We start from the raw sequence: 16093 nt of genomic DNA on the forward strand, positions 1-16093 counted from the left end.
CTTTCTAGACCTTTCCAAAAGATGACTCATAGAGATAAGAGCTGAGATAATATACTTCTAACTCTTACCAGTGGTTCTCTCAGGATGGATGTGTGGGGACAGGTTGTATGACATTGTTCTTGTTCAGTCACTAAGTCGTTGTCCAACTCTTTGTGACCCCGTGGACTGCAGCACACCAGGCTTCCCCGTCCTCCACTATCTCCCAGAGTTTGCTCAAACTCATGTCCACTGAGTCAGTGATGCCATCCGACCATTTCATTGTCTATCGCTCCTTCTCCTCCTGCCTTCAATCTTTTCCAGCATCAGGGTCTTTTCCAATGAGTCGGCTCTTTGCATCAGGTGGCCAAAGTATTGGAGCTTCAGCATCAGTGCTTTCAATGAATATTCAGGGTTGATTCCTTTAGGATGTATGACATTACTTGTTTAGTTGATAAGTCACGTCAGACTCGTTGTGACCCCATAGACTGCAGCCTGCCAGGCTCCTCTGTCCTTGGGATTTCCTAGGCAAGAATACTGGAGTAGATTGCCATTTCCTTCTCCATCTGACATTACTTGCTAAGATAAAATTACTTTAGCATAGGAATAGTTTACCATGAACCTAGATTTATTTTGTCACTAGAAAAAAATAAAGCCAAAGAGCAATTTAAACTAACATTACATAATAGGCATCAAATAGTGAAATAGATCGTTCTTTGACGAAGCTTTGTGAAGACATGTCCAAGAACATATTTTTCACTAAACCTTTCCCATCATCACATCCTTAGACTCTGTTTCAACTATTTCTTTCTAATTTATGATGAACTGCAGCAAGTAGGGAGATTTGGTCTCTGGGCTGGACACTGTTGGTGCCCTGCCCACTGGTACACCCACTTCCCAGCTGTTGTGGGTGTTGGCTGCTAAAAGCTCATGGCTCCATCCTTCTCTGGAGGATTCTCTTAGCTAACAGGAGCTGCCCTGCCAGGAGATGCCTGAGAGGTTACACACACGGCCCGGGTGGCCCTTGGCCAATGATTGACTAACAGGGTGGGGTTTAAAGTCCGGCTCCCTGGCCTCAGGGCAGGACAGACTCTGCAGTGTAATAAATACCCCCGAGCTCCCTGTGGGATCAGGCTGTGGTTAGACCTCTCCTGAAAGCACGCATCTGCTCAGTTTCCTCCCTGGCTCTGTCCTGCTTCTTTCAGTTCCTCCCATGTTCCTCCCTAGGGTCCTTCCTCAATAAATCTCTTGCACTAGAATCTCTGGCTGTCCCAGTCTCTGAGCGGGCTCCCTTTGTCCAGCACCCACCTGAGCCATCTGTGATTGGGGGGTGGAGTGGGGTGCAGAGTTAGGCAGCCAGGGAAGAGCTGGGGAGTGATGTTGTGGTTGGATCAGGGGGTCCCCGGGAGGGGCAGCCATAAAGAAGGAGGAGATAACTCATCCGAGAGGGGAAGTGGGATCTTAGGTTAGGTCTGTCTGACTCTAAAGCCTGAGTTTGTAACTATGACCTTGGACTCCTCTTCACTCTCTGCCCATACTTTCTAAAGTTTTGAACAGCAACTTTCCTGAAAACCCTAAAGGGGGTCTCCTTCATCCACGCAGCTTCTAAAGCATTGCTGCAAGTTGTATGCCCAAGAGGGCGCTGCCCCGCCAGGACTGTCCTGTGGCTGAGGAACCGGCCCACTTTGACTCAGCCCAGACACCAGACCAGCAGGTCGGCAGGGAAGCAATGGTGTTGGGACAACAGACTCTTTGTACGGGAAGAAAACAGGATCGGCTCACTCTGTCCCATCAAACCATGAACGAATTTCAGATGCATCAAAGCTCCCTCTGTGGAACATGAAACCTTACAATTTTGGCAGAAATTTTAACAAACATATTTGGAACATCAGAATGGAATGGGTCTCTTAAAGAAGATGCAAAAACTGCAGACCGTTAAGGAAAAGATGGTTAAATCTGACTGTATCAAGATTAAAAGCATCTGTGTGACAAATCCCATGGTAAAGGGAAAAGTGACTGTGACCATTTCTGACTTACTACTGGGGAGTCAGAAATGTGGAGAAAGCCCATCTAGAGCCTGTGCTCCGCAACAGGAGAGTAGCCTCTGTGTGCCGCAACTGGAGAAAGCCCGTTGGCTTTCAGAGGGCATTCAGAGGAGGAAACAATTTCTGGGCAAAAGTTACATTAGTGGAACCTTGCAGGTGACAGGAGGGTGAGGCGGGGAATGTGGGGAGGGCATCAGAGTCTGATGGAACGGGATTTCTTTCCTTGCTTCCTGAACAGAAAGCTTGACGTTGGCCTCTTGACTCTGTCAGCCTTCCCGAAATTGATCTACAGCTTTGTGCTGCAACAAAGACCCAGAGCAGCTGAAAGCAATTGATTAATTAAATGCTGGAGAGGGTGTGAGAAAAGGGACCCTCCTGTACTGTTGGTGGGAATGTAAGTTGGTGCAGCCACTATGAAAACCAGTATGAAGTTTCCTCAAAAAATTAAAAATAGAGCTATCATAAAATCCAGAAATCCCACTCCTGGGCATCTATCTGGAAAAGATGAAAACTCTAATTCAAAAAGACACATGCACCGCAATGTTCAGGGCAGCACTGTTTACAAGAGCCAAGACCTGGAAACAACTGAAGTGTCCATGGACAGATAAATGGGTGAAGAAGATGTGCTCCATATATGCAACGGAATATTACTCAGCCGTAAAAAAAGAATGATATATTGCCATTTGCAGCTACATGGATGCACCTAGAGATTGTCATACTGTGTAAAATAAGTCAGAGAAAGACAAATATCATCTGATATCAGTTATGTGTGGAATCCTAAAAATTAAATACAAGTGAATTTATTTACAAAACAGAGACAGACTCACAAACATAGGAGACAAACTTATGATCATGAAGGGGAAAGGGGGAGGGATAGATTAGGAGTTTGGGATTAACAGAAACTCACTGCTGTAAACAACAAGAACCTGCTGTATGGCACAGGGAACTATATTCAGTATCTTGTAATAACCTATAATGGAAAGAATCTGAAAAAGAAGGGCTTCCCTGATGGCTCAGTGGTAAAGAATCCGCTTGCCAATTTAGGAGACATGGGTTTGATCCCCGATCTGGGAAGATCCCACACACCGTGGAGCCACCAGGCCCAGGTGCCACAGTTACTGAGCCTGTGCTCTGGGGCCCGGGGAACCACAGTGACTGAAGCCCATGGGCCCCAGAGCCCGTGCTCTACAACAAGAAAATTCACAGCAATGATAAGCCCGCACCCCACGACTAGAGGCTAGACCCCACCTGCCACAACCGGAGAAAAGCCCATGCAGCAGTGAAAACCTAGCACAGTCAGAAATAAACATGAGTACAAAATTTTAAAAAGAATCTGTGAAGGAATGTATGTATCGCTTTGCTGTACACCTGACATTAACACAACATTGCAAACCAACCGTCCTTCAATAAAGGAGGTTTCCGTTGGCATCGTGGAGCCGTGAGACAAGCGCGCGGCTGCCCCGCTCCGGACTTCCAGTTACAGGAGAAGAATAAGACCTCTATCTGGCTAAGCCATTGTAAGCTGAGCTTTCTGTTATACGGGCCAAACCGATTCCTAGTTTATTCAAGGCCTGAGAGAGCAAGATATGTTAAGCTGGGGAGCTCCAAGTGGTTCAGGGGACTCAAGAAAGGGGGGCTATAGAGATGACGAGGCTGGAGACATGTTCAGGGACGGGATCACAAAGGGCCTTTGAAGTCTTGCCTAGGGATTTGGGCTTTATCCTGGAGGCTTTTGTTCCTTAAACCTGGATAATGTATAAATGGACTTTTTTTAAAAAAGGAAAACACTTCTTCCTGACCCTCTCCTTGCCACATTATTCACTAAGTGCTTTTATTATAATGCAGAAACATAACACTAGGTATAAGCACCTTATAGAACTATAAAACCACATTTGCAAATAAAAATTACAGTTGTCAACAATCTAACGTGACAGATGATGTTGTTTTTCTTTCTTTTCTTTTTTTTATGGCCACATGGTATGCAGGATCTTAGTTCCCCAACCAGGGATTGAACCCATGCCCTCTGGAAGCATGCAGTCTTAACCACCTAACGGCCAGGGAAAGTCGCAGATGACGTCGTTTTGCTGGAACTATATTACCACTCAAAACAGAGAGATGATGCTGGCTGCAGTGGCTCAGTTCTGCCTCTCTGACTTCTGCCCCCTATGGAGCAGTGAGCGGCAAACTGGGCTAGAATATTTCATTGTTGATACGAGAGTTTTCAGAGCTCTATTCCACTCTGTAATGACAACCAGCAATATTCAGATCTGGGGCTACTTTGGTATTATGCTTCACTTTTGAAGGGAGGTAACATGGAGCAAAGCACCAGCTAATATGTAATGGGTATGTAGCATAACACAGTAATAAAGAACTCTGTTACAAGACACTGAGGTTTAGGGGCTGTTTGTTACTATAGCATAATGTAACCTATTGGTAATGCTGTAATGGAAAGAGATCATCTGGATGATACAGAATATGTTTATTTTGCTGCTAAGTCGCTTCAGTCGTTTAAGTTTATAGTATTATAACAGAATAGTAAAGTGATCATAAACATGGACTTCCCTGGCAATCCAGTGGTTAAGACTCCACGCTTCCAATGCAGGGGGCACAGGTTTGATCGCTGGCTAGGGAACTAAGATGCCACTTGCTATGTGGCCAAAAAAAAAAAAAATAATAACCATGGCTAAGTGTGGGGAAAAAAGGTCATAAACATAATATTGTGATTATATAAGAAAATGTCCTTGTCCTTAACAGATATATTTTGAAGTGTAGAGGAGTAAAATGTTTTCACATCTGCAATGTATTTTCAAACAGTTCAGCAAAACTGAAGCAGAACAACAGGACAGAAGGTTGACAATTTCAGTTCTAAGTGAAAGCTGTGTAGACTCGTCTTGCCACTTTCCTGTGGACTTGAGATTTAGAAGGAAAATTATCAGAGACCGCTCAGGGAGCCCCAAGAATACATCATTAGCTCTTGGTTTCAGAAGCTGTAGATCAATTTCGAGAAGGCTGACAGAGAGTCAAGAGGCCCACTTCAAGCTTTCCGTCCCGGAAGCAGGTAAAGAAATCCTGTTCCGTCAGACTCTGATGCCCTCCCCACGTTCCCCTCCTCAACCTCCTGTCACCTACAAGGTTCCACTCTGATTTTCCTTTCACCCAGACATTGCTTCCTCCTCTGAAGGCCCACAGAAAGCTCTCCGTGTCTTTCTACTGTATCTCAACCCAGCTCTACATCTACACTGTATGAGTGAAAGAAGGAAGATAAGGTGGTGGTCACCAGCCTAGTGCTACTAGGCTCAGCGTCTGGCGCATAGCGCAGTAGGTAGTAAGGCTACTATTGTTGTCATCACCCTTAATTAATGCTTGGGGTACGTCAGCCGAAGTCTCTGCCTTCATATAATTTGCATTCTAAAAAAAACTTGTATGAATTTGTCTATGTCTTATAGCATGTACTACATTGGGTCATTGCTTTTTTTGAGAAAAGTATTTCTTAGATTATCAGTTTGTGGTGTGTGTCCTGAATACAGGAGTCCAAGTTTAGGACCTGATTCTAGTCCTGCCTTCACCATGAAGTTTCCGTATGTCCTGACGATTCCCTTTCCCTCTGTAGACCTTCCCTTCCTCAACTTCCTCTCTAATCCAATAGGATTTAGGGTTTTTATTAGAATTTGAAGGGTTTTGATTTAATCAACCACGCCGTAGTGTGTTGTTCTTGTTTCTAGCACTAGGGGGCGATCCGAACATTGGAACGCATTTTGCTGTTACAGCTTCAGCTGTTAGATGTAGGGGTTGATGCAGAAAGATGATTCCCCCACCTCTTCTGAAACCTTAAACCCCCAAACCCGCACCTTCTACCAGGCTGGCTAGAGACTCAGACCTCCGTGAAAGGGAACAGGGCAAAATCGCCCATGAATCTTGGATCCATTGCTTTTCTGTCTCTCATGAATCCTGCGTGTGGTTGGAGGGAAGGCATGTGGGTGATAAATGCCCTGTGAATGACTAATGGACCACCAGAAGAAGGAACACTGAGATGTAGACTGAGATTTCGTTTGGAAAAGAAAACAGTTTGGAAGTACTCTATTGCTGTGATATCACAGTGAGACCAGCATGTGATGGGAAGGTCCATGGAGGCCACGCATACAGAAGGAGAGCCAGGGCCTGAACGCAAGGAGACCCACAATGAAGGCCCAGCATGGTCAGCATGCTCCAAAGCCATTCAGAGATAGGAAAGTGTGTACTAACTTTGCCCTTGACCTTCAGAACTTTGCTTGGAATTTTCACATCCAGGTACACAATGTAGGGCTTCCCCTGTGGCTCAGTGGTAAAGAATCCGCCTGCAATGCAGGAGCCAGAGGTTTGATCCCTGGGTCTGGAAAATCCCCTAGGGGAGGGCATGGCAACCCACTCCAGTGTTCTTGCCTGGAGAGTCCCATGGACAGAGGAGCCTGGCGGATTACGGCACATAGGGTCGCAAAGAGTCAGACATGACTGAAGCAACTGAGCACGCAGATGTGCACACAGTGTGACTACACTTAGGCACAAAGATAAGGTTCCTCTAAGGGAATCTGGGATGAACTAGGGCTTCATTCCTGAAAGATAGCTCCATTGTGTGATGTAGCCACCATCCATTTAAAAGGGGGTTCAAGTCAGTGTGTCCTGTTAGTGTTACTGGACTAGAAGTCAGGAGACCTGAGTTCTGTTCCTGGCCTTACCCTTTGTTAACCGAGTGACTAACCGTCTCAGAGCCTCAGTCTCCCCACCAATACAATGGGGATTATTAGACCTGCTTTACCTATCTCAGATTATGCAGGTCAAATCAGACAGGTCACATACCTGAAAATACATTGCAAAGGGCAAATACACCAAACAACTCCAAGGGAACATGATATGGATTTTTGCAGGGACCTTCTCTGAGAACATATTTATCTTTTTTTTCTTCTTTGTACTTTAAAAACATTTTAAAAATTTGTATACAGTATTTAAAGGTTACTTTCATTTACATTTGTTATAAAATATTGACTATATTCCTTCTGTTGTACAGTGCATCCTATAATCTGTCTTACATCCAGTAGTTTGTATCTGTCTCCTCTCCCCCACCCATATACTGCCCCTCCCTGCTTCCCTCCCCTCTCTAGCTTTTTTTTTTTCTATATCTGTGAGTCTGCTTCTTTTTTTCCCATATTCACTAGTTTGTTGTAGTTTTTAGGTTCCACACGTAAGAGGCTCAAGAAATAAAACCTCCCCCAAACACAGTATCCCCTCTGCGATCTCTCCCACACATGAACCCTATCCCAAACCTGATGTCTATTATTCCTCTGGATTTCTTTATATTGCATCTATATGTATGCCCTACCAAAAGGTAGTACTGTTCTGCATGTTTGTACAACTGATTTAAAAGAAATCATGCAGTGTGTCGTTACCTTTTTACTTAGCATTTATAAAACAACCAAGTTGAGGCATGTAGCTTAGTTCATTCACTTCCCCTGCTCTATGCTGTTTCATGGTGAATGAACAACATCTATCCATTCTTCTCATCATAGTCATTTTCTCCCCCTCCTTTTTTTTTTTTTTGCTATTACAAACAATTGCTCTCTGAACATTTGGACTTACCTCCTTGTATGCATGAGCAAGATTTTGTTGCAAATATATACATGTAGGCATGTGACTGAGGGGTGGTTGAACTTTGTTCCCTGACCTACCTGAGCCCCCTGTGGCGGAAGCACATAGTCTTACCACTGGACCACCAGGAAAGCCCGTATTGGATGCTTATCTTTATCCTATTTGTTCATAGATGCTCTTTAGGTCTTCCCGATACTGATCTCTGTTGATGACGTGTTGTGAAAATCTTCCCATCTGTGGTTACTGTCTTCCTTTTTTAATAGTGTCTTTTGTTGAACAGAAGATTAAAGTTTAATTTGTCTCTCCTTTCCTTTATGGTGTGACTTGTTTAAGATATCTTTTCCTACTCCAAAGTCAAAACAATGTTCTCCTTTTGAAGTTTTGCTTTTCAAGTTGAGCAATTTAATCTCCTTGAGATGGATTTGGGGGGACATGGTGGTACAGGGATTTCCTCCCCTCTTTTCTCTCTGGATAACAGGTTGTCTGTTCACCAGATGTTCAATAATCAATGACAATCAGCTAATGTCACTCCCCTACTTAAAACTCTCCATGACTCTCCATGCCGCAAGAAGAGGCCCCAGATTCCTTGTTTCAGTCTGCAAGGTCGTTCACGAACTCTGCCTCAAAATTCCTGCCCTCACCCCTCACCATTCTGTGCTCCAGAACATGGACCAGCTCTCTATTACTTTGGACATTCACTGGTTTTGTTCTTACTACCTAGCAAGTCCATTTTCTTCTGGTCTCAGTTAATACTGCTTGTAGTAGGTTGAATGGTACTCTCCCCCAAAAAGTACGTCTACCCAAGATCTGTAAGTATGGTCTTATTTGGAAAAAGGGTCTTTGGGAGTATAATTAAAGATCTCAAGATGAGGTCATCCTGAATTATCTGAAGTGAAGTGTCAGTCGCTCAATCGTGTCCGAGTCTTTTCACCTCCATGGACTGTAGCCCACAGGCTCCGCTGTCCATGGAATTTTCCGGGTAAGAATACTGGAATGGGTAAGTCATTCCCTTCTTCGAGGGATCTTCCTGATCCAGGGATTGAACCTGGGTCTCCTGCATTGCAGGCAGATTCTTTACTGTCTGAGCCACCAGGATTACCTGCTGGATCCTAAATCCAATGACAGATTCCTTCTAAGAGACAGAAGATGAAAAGACAAAGAGGAAGGCGATGTTCAAATGGAAACAGAGCCGTAGTGAAGTGGCCACAAGCCAGGGAACTTGGACAGACACCAGAGTCTGGTGAGCTGGGGAAGCATATTTCCCCGAGAGTCTTTGGAGGGCACATGGTCCTGGGGACACGTCAATTTCAGACATCTGATCTCCAGAACTGTAAGAGACTGCATTTCTGTTGTGATGAGCCCCCTGAGTATGTGGGAATTTGTCCCAGCAGCCCTAGGATATTCATACGGATGGGAAGCTGGAGTTAGGGGGAACCAGAGAAGCTGATGGATGTGGAGCCCAGACTGGGGAACTAGAGAGGTGGGCAGTGGGATGCAGCCTGTCTGAAACTGCCAGCCAGGAGGTAAGTCCACTCCCTCACGTCTAGGAAGGGGGATGATGACCATAGAGAGGGCATAAGTGACAGGGCCACAGTGAAAGGACCCTTGACTCCCAATAAAATGAATGAATCCACTCCAGACCCCTTGTGATACCTCATCTACAAAGGAGAAAGGCAGCAGGGAGCCCTGGGCGGCCCAGGGAGCCCTGGGCGGTGAGGCAGTGGATGCCTGAGCCACCACAGAGGCTGGAGAGTGGCAGACGGGTCTCAAAGAGACACTAAGGGCTAAGCAGCGTGTGACTAACAGTAGGATGGGTAAGGTCTAACCCAGCCCTGCAGCGGTGCAGGGGTGGATGCCCCAGGCTAAAGGGCAGTTCCAGGACGGGGACAGTGGGCGGTTTCCTGTGTCTCTGAGCTTCTTTGATCCCTGGGCCACTTGGGTGGAGACAGGGCCTTGGGCACCGACAGGGTCATGTCTGTTTAAACAAAACTAAACACTGGAGGTAAATCATTAACTCATTGAAGAAACAAACAGGAGTGTTGGCCACCCTAGAGTCGCCTGGACATGAAGAAGTCCCGCTTATCAGGAGAGTCTGCCACTCAAGGTTCCCACAGGCTGGTGCGAGCGTTTGCTGAGCATCTTCTCCACAAAGGAGACCCAGAGCGGGTGCTGTGTGGACCGAGGCACGGACAGTCAGAGCCGGCTGTCAGCTCAGAGCTGGGGCGCCAGAGCTCACAGCCCCCACAGGCGCACGCCTTCACAGGGTCCTTCACCATGCGCCATCACAGGGTCCTCTGCGAACGGTCATGCTCTCATCTAATGCTCACGCCGACCCTCTGAGGCAGGCGATGATTGCCCACCCACATCCCGCAGACCAGGAGACCCAAGTCCAGAGAGGGAGAGAACTTGGCCTGGCCACACAGCTTGTCAGTGGTGGGGAAACAAATAGAGCTGGCTCTAGCCAAAAGGGGAATGAATTCAGGTTCGGGGTATGTTTAGGAGCCTAAGAAGAGTAAGCAGAGCTGGGCCTCTTTAAAGACAAGAGCCGTGACCAGCAGAGCTTTTAGGAAGACACTGTCCTCTTCTCTCTCTTTTTCTGGGATTACATAATCTCCCAGCTGGATTTCTAATTGAGTATTAATGTTATTCCTCCCTCTATTTTGGGGGTTAAGAGCAAGAGTTGGGTCCAATCCTGGCTTCACCATTTATTACCTCTGCGACCTCAGGCATGCACGCCACTCCCGCACCGCTAAATGGGGACGCTGTGGTTCCCATGGAGTGATCAAAGGTGATAACACGTGCAAAGTCCTTGGCACAAAGCCTGGCACATAACAAATGCTTAGCAAACAGAAGATTCTGTTATCTCACATGGTAGGAAGTAGTCTCCCCAGCCCTCCCAGATCCAACACTGCCCGTGAGCTCACTAGCACCTTGTCCTGACTTCAGCCGGGGAACCAACTATTACAAAGAAGGGTGGTGATGATGGTTTAGTCACCAAGTCGTGTCCAGGTCTTCTGTGACCCCATGGATTGTAGCCTGCCAGGCTCCTATGTCCATGGAATTCTCCAGGGAAGAATACTGGAGTGGGTTGCCATGCCCTCCTCCAGGGGATCTTCCCAACCCAGGCATCGAATTTGGGTCTCCCGAATTGCAGGTGGTCTCCTGCATTGAAGGTGGATTCTTCACTGAGTGAGTCACCAGGGAAGCCCACAAGGGAGGGTGGTTTTGTTCAAACACAGTCTCCTGTGACAGACATTTCAACTGCAAGGTCTTGTGATCAGAAAACTGGGTGATCAACCTTTCCAGACTCCTCCATGATGAGTGCTTTGAATGTAGATGGAGGCCAACCTGGCCAAGGGAGTAGCTGGCTAGCTGGATGTCAGTATTTACAGGTGGATGCTGACCAATAGGCTGTGGAAAATGCAGGAGAGGCTGGAAGGATGATTTGAATGTCAAGACTTAATTTTGGCATAGACTGAAGAGCCATTCATTCATTTTAGCAAATCTTTATCATGCGTCAACTGTACATAAAGCATTTGGCAGGAATCACCGCCTAAGTGAAAGGTGTAGTCATTGTCCTCAAGGAGTTAAATGGTCCAGTAGAAGGAAACAGTAGGAGGAAATGGACGAATGTTGTCAACGTGATGGAAACTCTAAAAGGGATCCGCTTTCAGCTCAGTTCAGTCCAGTCGCTCAGTCGTGTCTGACTCTTGGTGACCCCATGAACTGCAGCACGCCAGACTTCCCTGTCCATCACCGACTCCTGGAGTTCACCCGAACTCATGTCCATTGAGTCGGTGATGCCATCCAGCCATCTCATCCTCTGTCGTCCCCTTCTCCTCCTGCCCCCAATCTTTCCCAGCATCAGAGTCTTTTCAAATGAGTCAGCTCTTCACATCAGGTGGCCAAAGTATTGGAGTTTCAGCTTCAACATCAGACCTTCCAGTGAACGCCCAGGACTGATCTCCTTTAGGATGGACTGGTTGGATCTCCTTGCAGTCCAAGGGACTCTCAAGAGTCTACTCCAACACCACAGTTCAAAAGCATCAATTCTTCAGCCCTCAGCTTTCATTATAGTCCAACTGTCACATCCATACATGACCACTGGAAAAACCATAGCCTTGACTAGACAGAACTTTGTTGACAAAGTAATGTCTCTGCTTTTGAATATGCTGTCTAGGTTAGTCATAACTTTCCTTCCAAGGAGTAAGTGTCTTTTAATTTCATGGCTGCAATCACCATCTGCAGTGATTTTGGAGCTCCCAGAAATAAAGTCTGACACTGTTTCCACTGTTTCCCCATCTATTTCCCATGAAGTGATGGGACCAGATGCCATGATCTTAGTTTTCTGAATGTTGAGCTTTAAGCCAACTTTTTCACTCTCCTCTTTCACTTTCATCAAGAGGTTCTTTAGTTCTTCTTCACTTTCTGCCATAAGGGTGGTGTCATCTGCATATCTGAGGTTATTGATATTTCTCCCGGCAGTCTTGATTCCAGCTTGTGCTTCTTCCAGCCCAGCGTTTCTCATGATGTACTCTGTATATAAGTTAAATAGGCAGGGTGACAATATACAGCCTTGACATACTCCTTTTCCTATTTGGAACCAGTCTGTTGTTCCATGTCCAGTTCTAACTGTTGCTTCCTTACCTGCGTACAGGTTTCTCGAGAGGCAGATCAGGTGGTCTGGTATTCCCATCTCTTTCAGAATTTTCCACAGTTTATTGTGATCCACACAGTCAAAAGCTTTAGCAAAGTCAATTGCCGGGGTCCAGCCCCAGTGGATCCAGGGGTTTCAAAGGGGAGACGGCTTCAGCGATCAGGAAACAACAGCTTACTTAAATGTTAATTAAAGATATAAAGAGTGGTTAAATAAGGATAGCTCAGTGAGGAAATTCAGTGGAGAAAAGAGGCTGAATAATTCAGCCAGAAGGTCAGAGAAAGAACGACATGGGGAGACCAAGCTTCGGTGAACAAGGCCCGCACTTTATTTTCCAGAGTAGTTTTTATACCTTAAGTTATGCATAGAGGATAATGGGGGAAGGGGTAGAGTCATGCCAGGCTTTCTTCCTGCAAACTTATCATATGCAAAAGTTTAGGTGATTTGCATCATCTTCTGGCCCGGAGGCCTGTTAACATTTTAAGACCCTTTCTTCAGAAAACTTATTTTTCTCTAAAGGTGATTAGTCAGGCGCCACCCTCAAAAGTATTAGATAAAGTTGCATTCCTACAGAGCAAAGGTGTGGTGGGCTATAACAAGAAAAAGAATTAACTCAAGGGTCCAAGGTTACAAACATTAAAGCTACTACTTACACCAATCATATTAATCAATACACTGCCAGGGACACAACAGGTAAGGGATATGGAGACTTAGGAGCAAACATTGGCCCAACAAGTGAAAAACCCTTCACCAATACAATTTCTAATCAATCTTTTAACTGCTCAAAAGAATCTGTATTTAGACAGTTTAGAACATCTCATGCCTCTCACAGTTGGGACATGTGGCCGGAAAAACCTATTCAGGCAGGCTAGAGGACTTCCAAAGGAGTTTGTAGGTTGAAACACTATCACACCCAGGAACTTTATTAACTCGAGCTGTAAGTTAACTCTTTTTTTTCAGAGAGAGGTAGTGGGGGACAGCCTCCCATAAAGTCAGAGGTGTAGGTGAGAGCACAAAGCAGAAAGTAGGCAGACTCTGGTTTTGGGGGTAGATGCTCGAGAATTTCCAGGGGGACTCCTGAGGCTCGATCCCACCTTTGCGTATGCCGAGCCTCCTTCCTCATGATTTTTGTCATGGGTGGAGCTCCTGCTCCTGGCAGTCAATGAAGCAGAAATAGATGTTTTTCTGGAACTCTCTTGCTTTTTCGATGATCCAGCGGATGTTGGCAATTTGATCTCTGGTTCCTCTGCCTTTTCTAAAACCAGCTTGAACATCTGGAAGTTCATGGTTCATGTATTGCTGAAGCCTGGCTTGGAGGATTTTGAGCATTACTTTACTAGCATGTGAGATGAGTACAATTGTTTGGTAGTTTGAGGATTCTTTGGCATTGCCTTTCTTTGGGATTGGAATGAAAACTGACCTCTTCCAGTCCTGTGGCCACTGCTGAGTTTTCCAAATTTGCTGACATATTGAGTGGAGCACTTTCACAGCATCATCTTTTAGGATTTGAAATAGCTCAACTGGAATTCCATCGCCTCCACTAGCTTTGTTTTAGTGATGCTTCCTAAGGCCCACTTGACTTCATGTTCCAGGATGTCTGGCTCTAGGTGAATGATCACATCATTGTGATTATTTGGGTTTGAAGATCTTTTTTGTACAGTTCTTCTGTGTATTCTTGCCACCTCTTCTTAATGTCTTCTGCTTCTGTTAGGTCCCTACCATTTCTGCCCTTTTTCTGCTTTAAGTACCAGGAAAACACCTGTCCACACAATGTAGGGAGCAGGGGAAGGAGGAGGTGACTATGGCATCTAGTTTTGCTTTTGTGAGTCTTGCCTGCCCAGCATTCCTTCCCCTTGCAGTCGTCAACCAATCTTAGTCCATGTGGTTGGAAGGGACTGACCCTCACCTCCAGGTCCAGAGAAGAACACCTTGAACCAGCCCTAGTCAATCCGTGTAGTCCACCTGCCTGACCACAGTGATTGGTTCACTGAGGTGCACATAAACCAGCTTTGGCCAATGAGAGTCAACCTATGATTAGTGTTGGAACCTAGAGTAAAGAAGCTCTGTCTCCACTTGGAGTGTTGGCAAAGTGGGTGATGTGAGCCTGGAGAAGAGGGACCCGCCTCTGTAGAAACCAGGGAAAGTGATGTCATAGAAGAAAGCAGAGCTGAGAGCAGGAGAGAGACGGCACCTCATAACATCCTTTGAGCCGCTGGACCCAGCTGTGTCTGAAATCAAAGTTATTTCTGGTCCTTGCAGTTGTGTGAATCATTAACCCCCCCACACTTTTTTTTTTTTTTTTAATCTTAAGGCAGTTTGAGTTGGATTTCTATCATAAGAAAAAGGATTCACTATGCCTCTCTCCCATCCCAGACTTAAATTTTTTTCCTTTATTCAAACAAGTCTGGATAACAGTTTCTTCTGTACATTCCTGGAGTATATATGTTTGTTTCACAAAAAAAAAAAAAAAAAAAAAAAAGGACTATCTAACCATAAGTACACTCATCTATCTTTAGATGCTCTAATGACCCCTTTATCCACTATCAGTCTTTCTTGGTCAAGTAGGTATATGATTACATTTCCACCTCAATTAGATATGGCATCATGAAAAGAGGTTCCTTTTGTGGTCATAGGTGCAGCCCACACATACATCTATCTGTGTGTGTGTATGCGTGTGTGTGACAGTCAGTTGTGTCTGGCTCTTTGCGACTGTATGGACTGTAGCTGCCAGGCTCCTCTGTGCATGGGATTCTCCAGGCAAGAATACTGGAGTGAGTTGCCACGCCTGCCTCCAGAGAATCTTCTCAACCCAGGGATCAAAACCCGGTTTCCTGTGTTGCAGGCAGATTCTTTACTGTCTGAGCCACCAGGGAAGCTCAGCTATCATTATACACTGCAGCATTTACACTTCTCAGATACTGCGTTTCTTCTTCTTTCTCCATCTCAATAGCGAGAAGCAACAGTTTTACAACCTGGTCCAATCAACATTTGCTTTGTCATTCTTCTCTCCGTTGCCTTTTGGGCCCAAACTGTATTTATTTTGGGACCTGGAGGTGTATTTATTTGGCCCCACACAGCAATATAAATATTTAAAATCTATTGTAAACATGTTAAACCCAACAGACACTACAGACACATTTGGAGTTTTGTTTCTTTCTTAAAGCTCAGAAGATCTGTGAACCCTGGGCCCACGTACCCCAGAGCGATGATGCTCGGAGTGTCCCAGACCTACCATGTGCTCCTAGGCCACCGCTCCCAAGGGTGCTCCTGTTTGAGGGCCCTCTGCCATTTACCTTCTTGTGTGCTTAGTCGCTCAGTCATGTCCGACTCTTTGCAACCCGATGGACTGCAGCCCGCCAAGGCTCCTCTGTCTATGGGGATTCTCCAGGCAAGAATACTGGAGTGGGTTGCCATGCCCTCCTCTAGGGGATCTTCCTCACCCAGGGATCGAACCCAGGTCTCCTGCATTGCAGGCAGATTCTTTACTGTCTGAGCCACCAGGGAAGCCCATTTACCTTCTTACTTGCTGGTTATTTTTGCTTACACCTGGCCCACCTCACTCAGTCACATTCCCTCCCTGGCCCCTGGAGCGTTGTTTGAGTTTGTGACTCCTGGTTGGGTGGCCACTGCACATCAGGGACGGGTTGAAGCAGGGTTTCAACCACTGATGAATCGGGGCCAGCCTGGCCTTCCGCCTCGAGGCTCAAAGTAGATGGAGATTGATGGTGTACTTCAAAGGCAGAAGAGACACTTCTAAGGGTTTTGAAAGAACTGCCGCTACTTGTCTGTGTAATAT

The sequence above is a fragment of the Bos indicus genome, chromosome 17 (assembly GCF_029378745.1).
Source record: "Bos indicus isolate NIAB-ARS_2022 breed Sahiwal x Tharparkar chromosome 17, NIAB-ARS_B.indTharparkar_mat_pri_1.0, whole genome shotgun sequence".
Lineage (NCBI taxonomy): Eukaryota > Metazoa > Chordata > Mammalia > Artiodactyla > Bovidae > Bos > Bos indicus.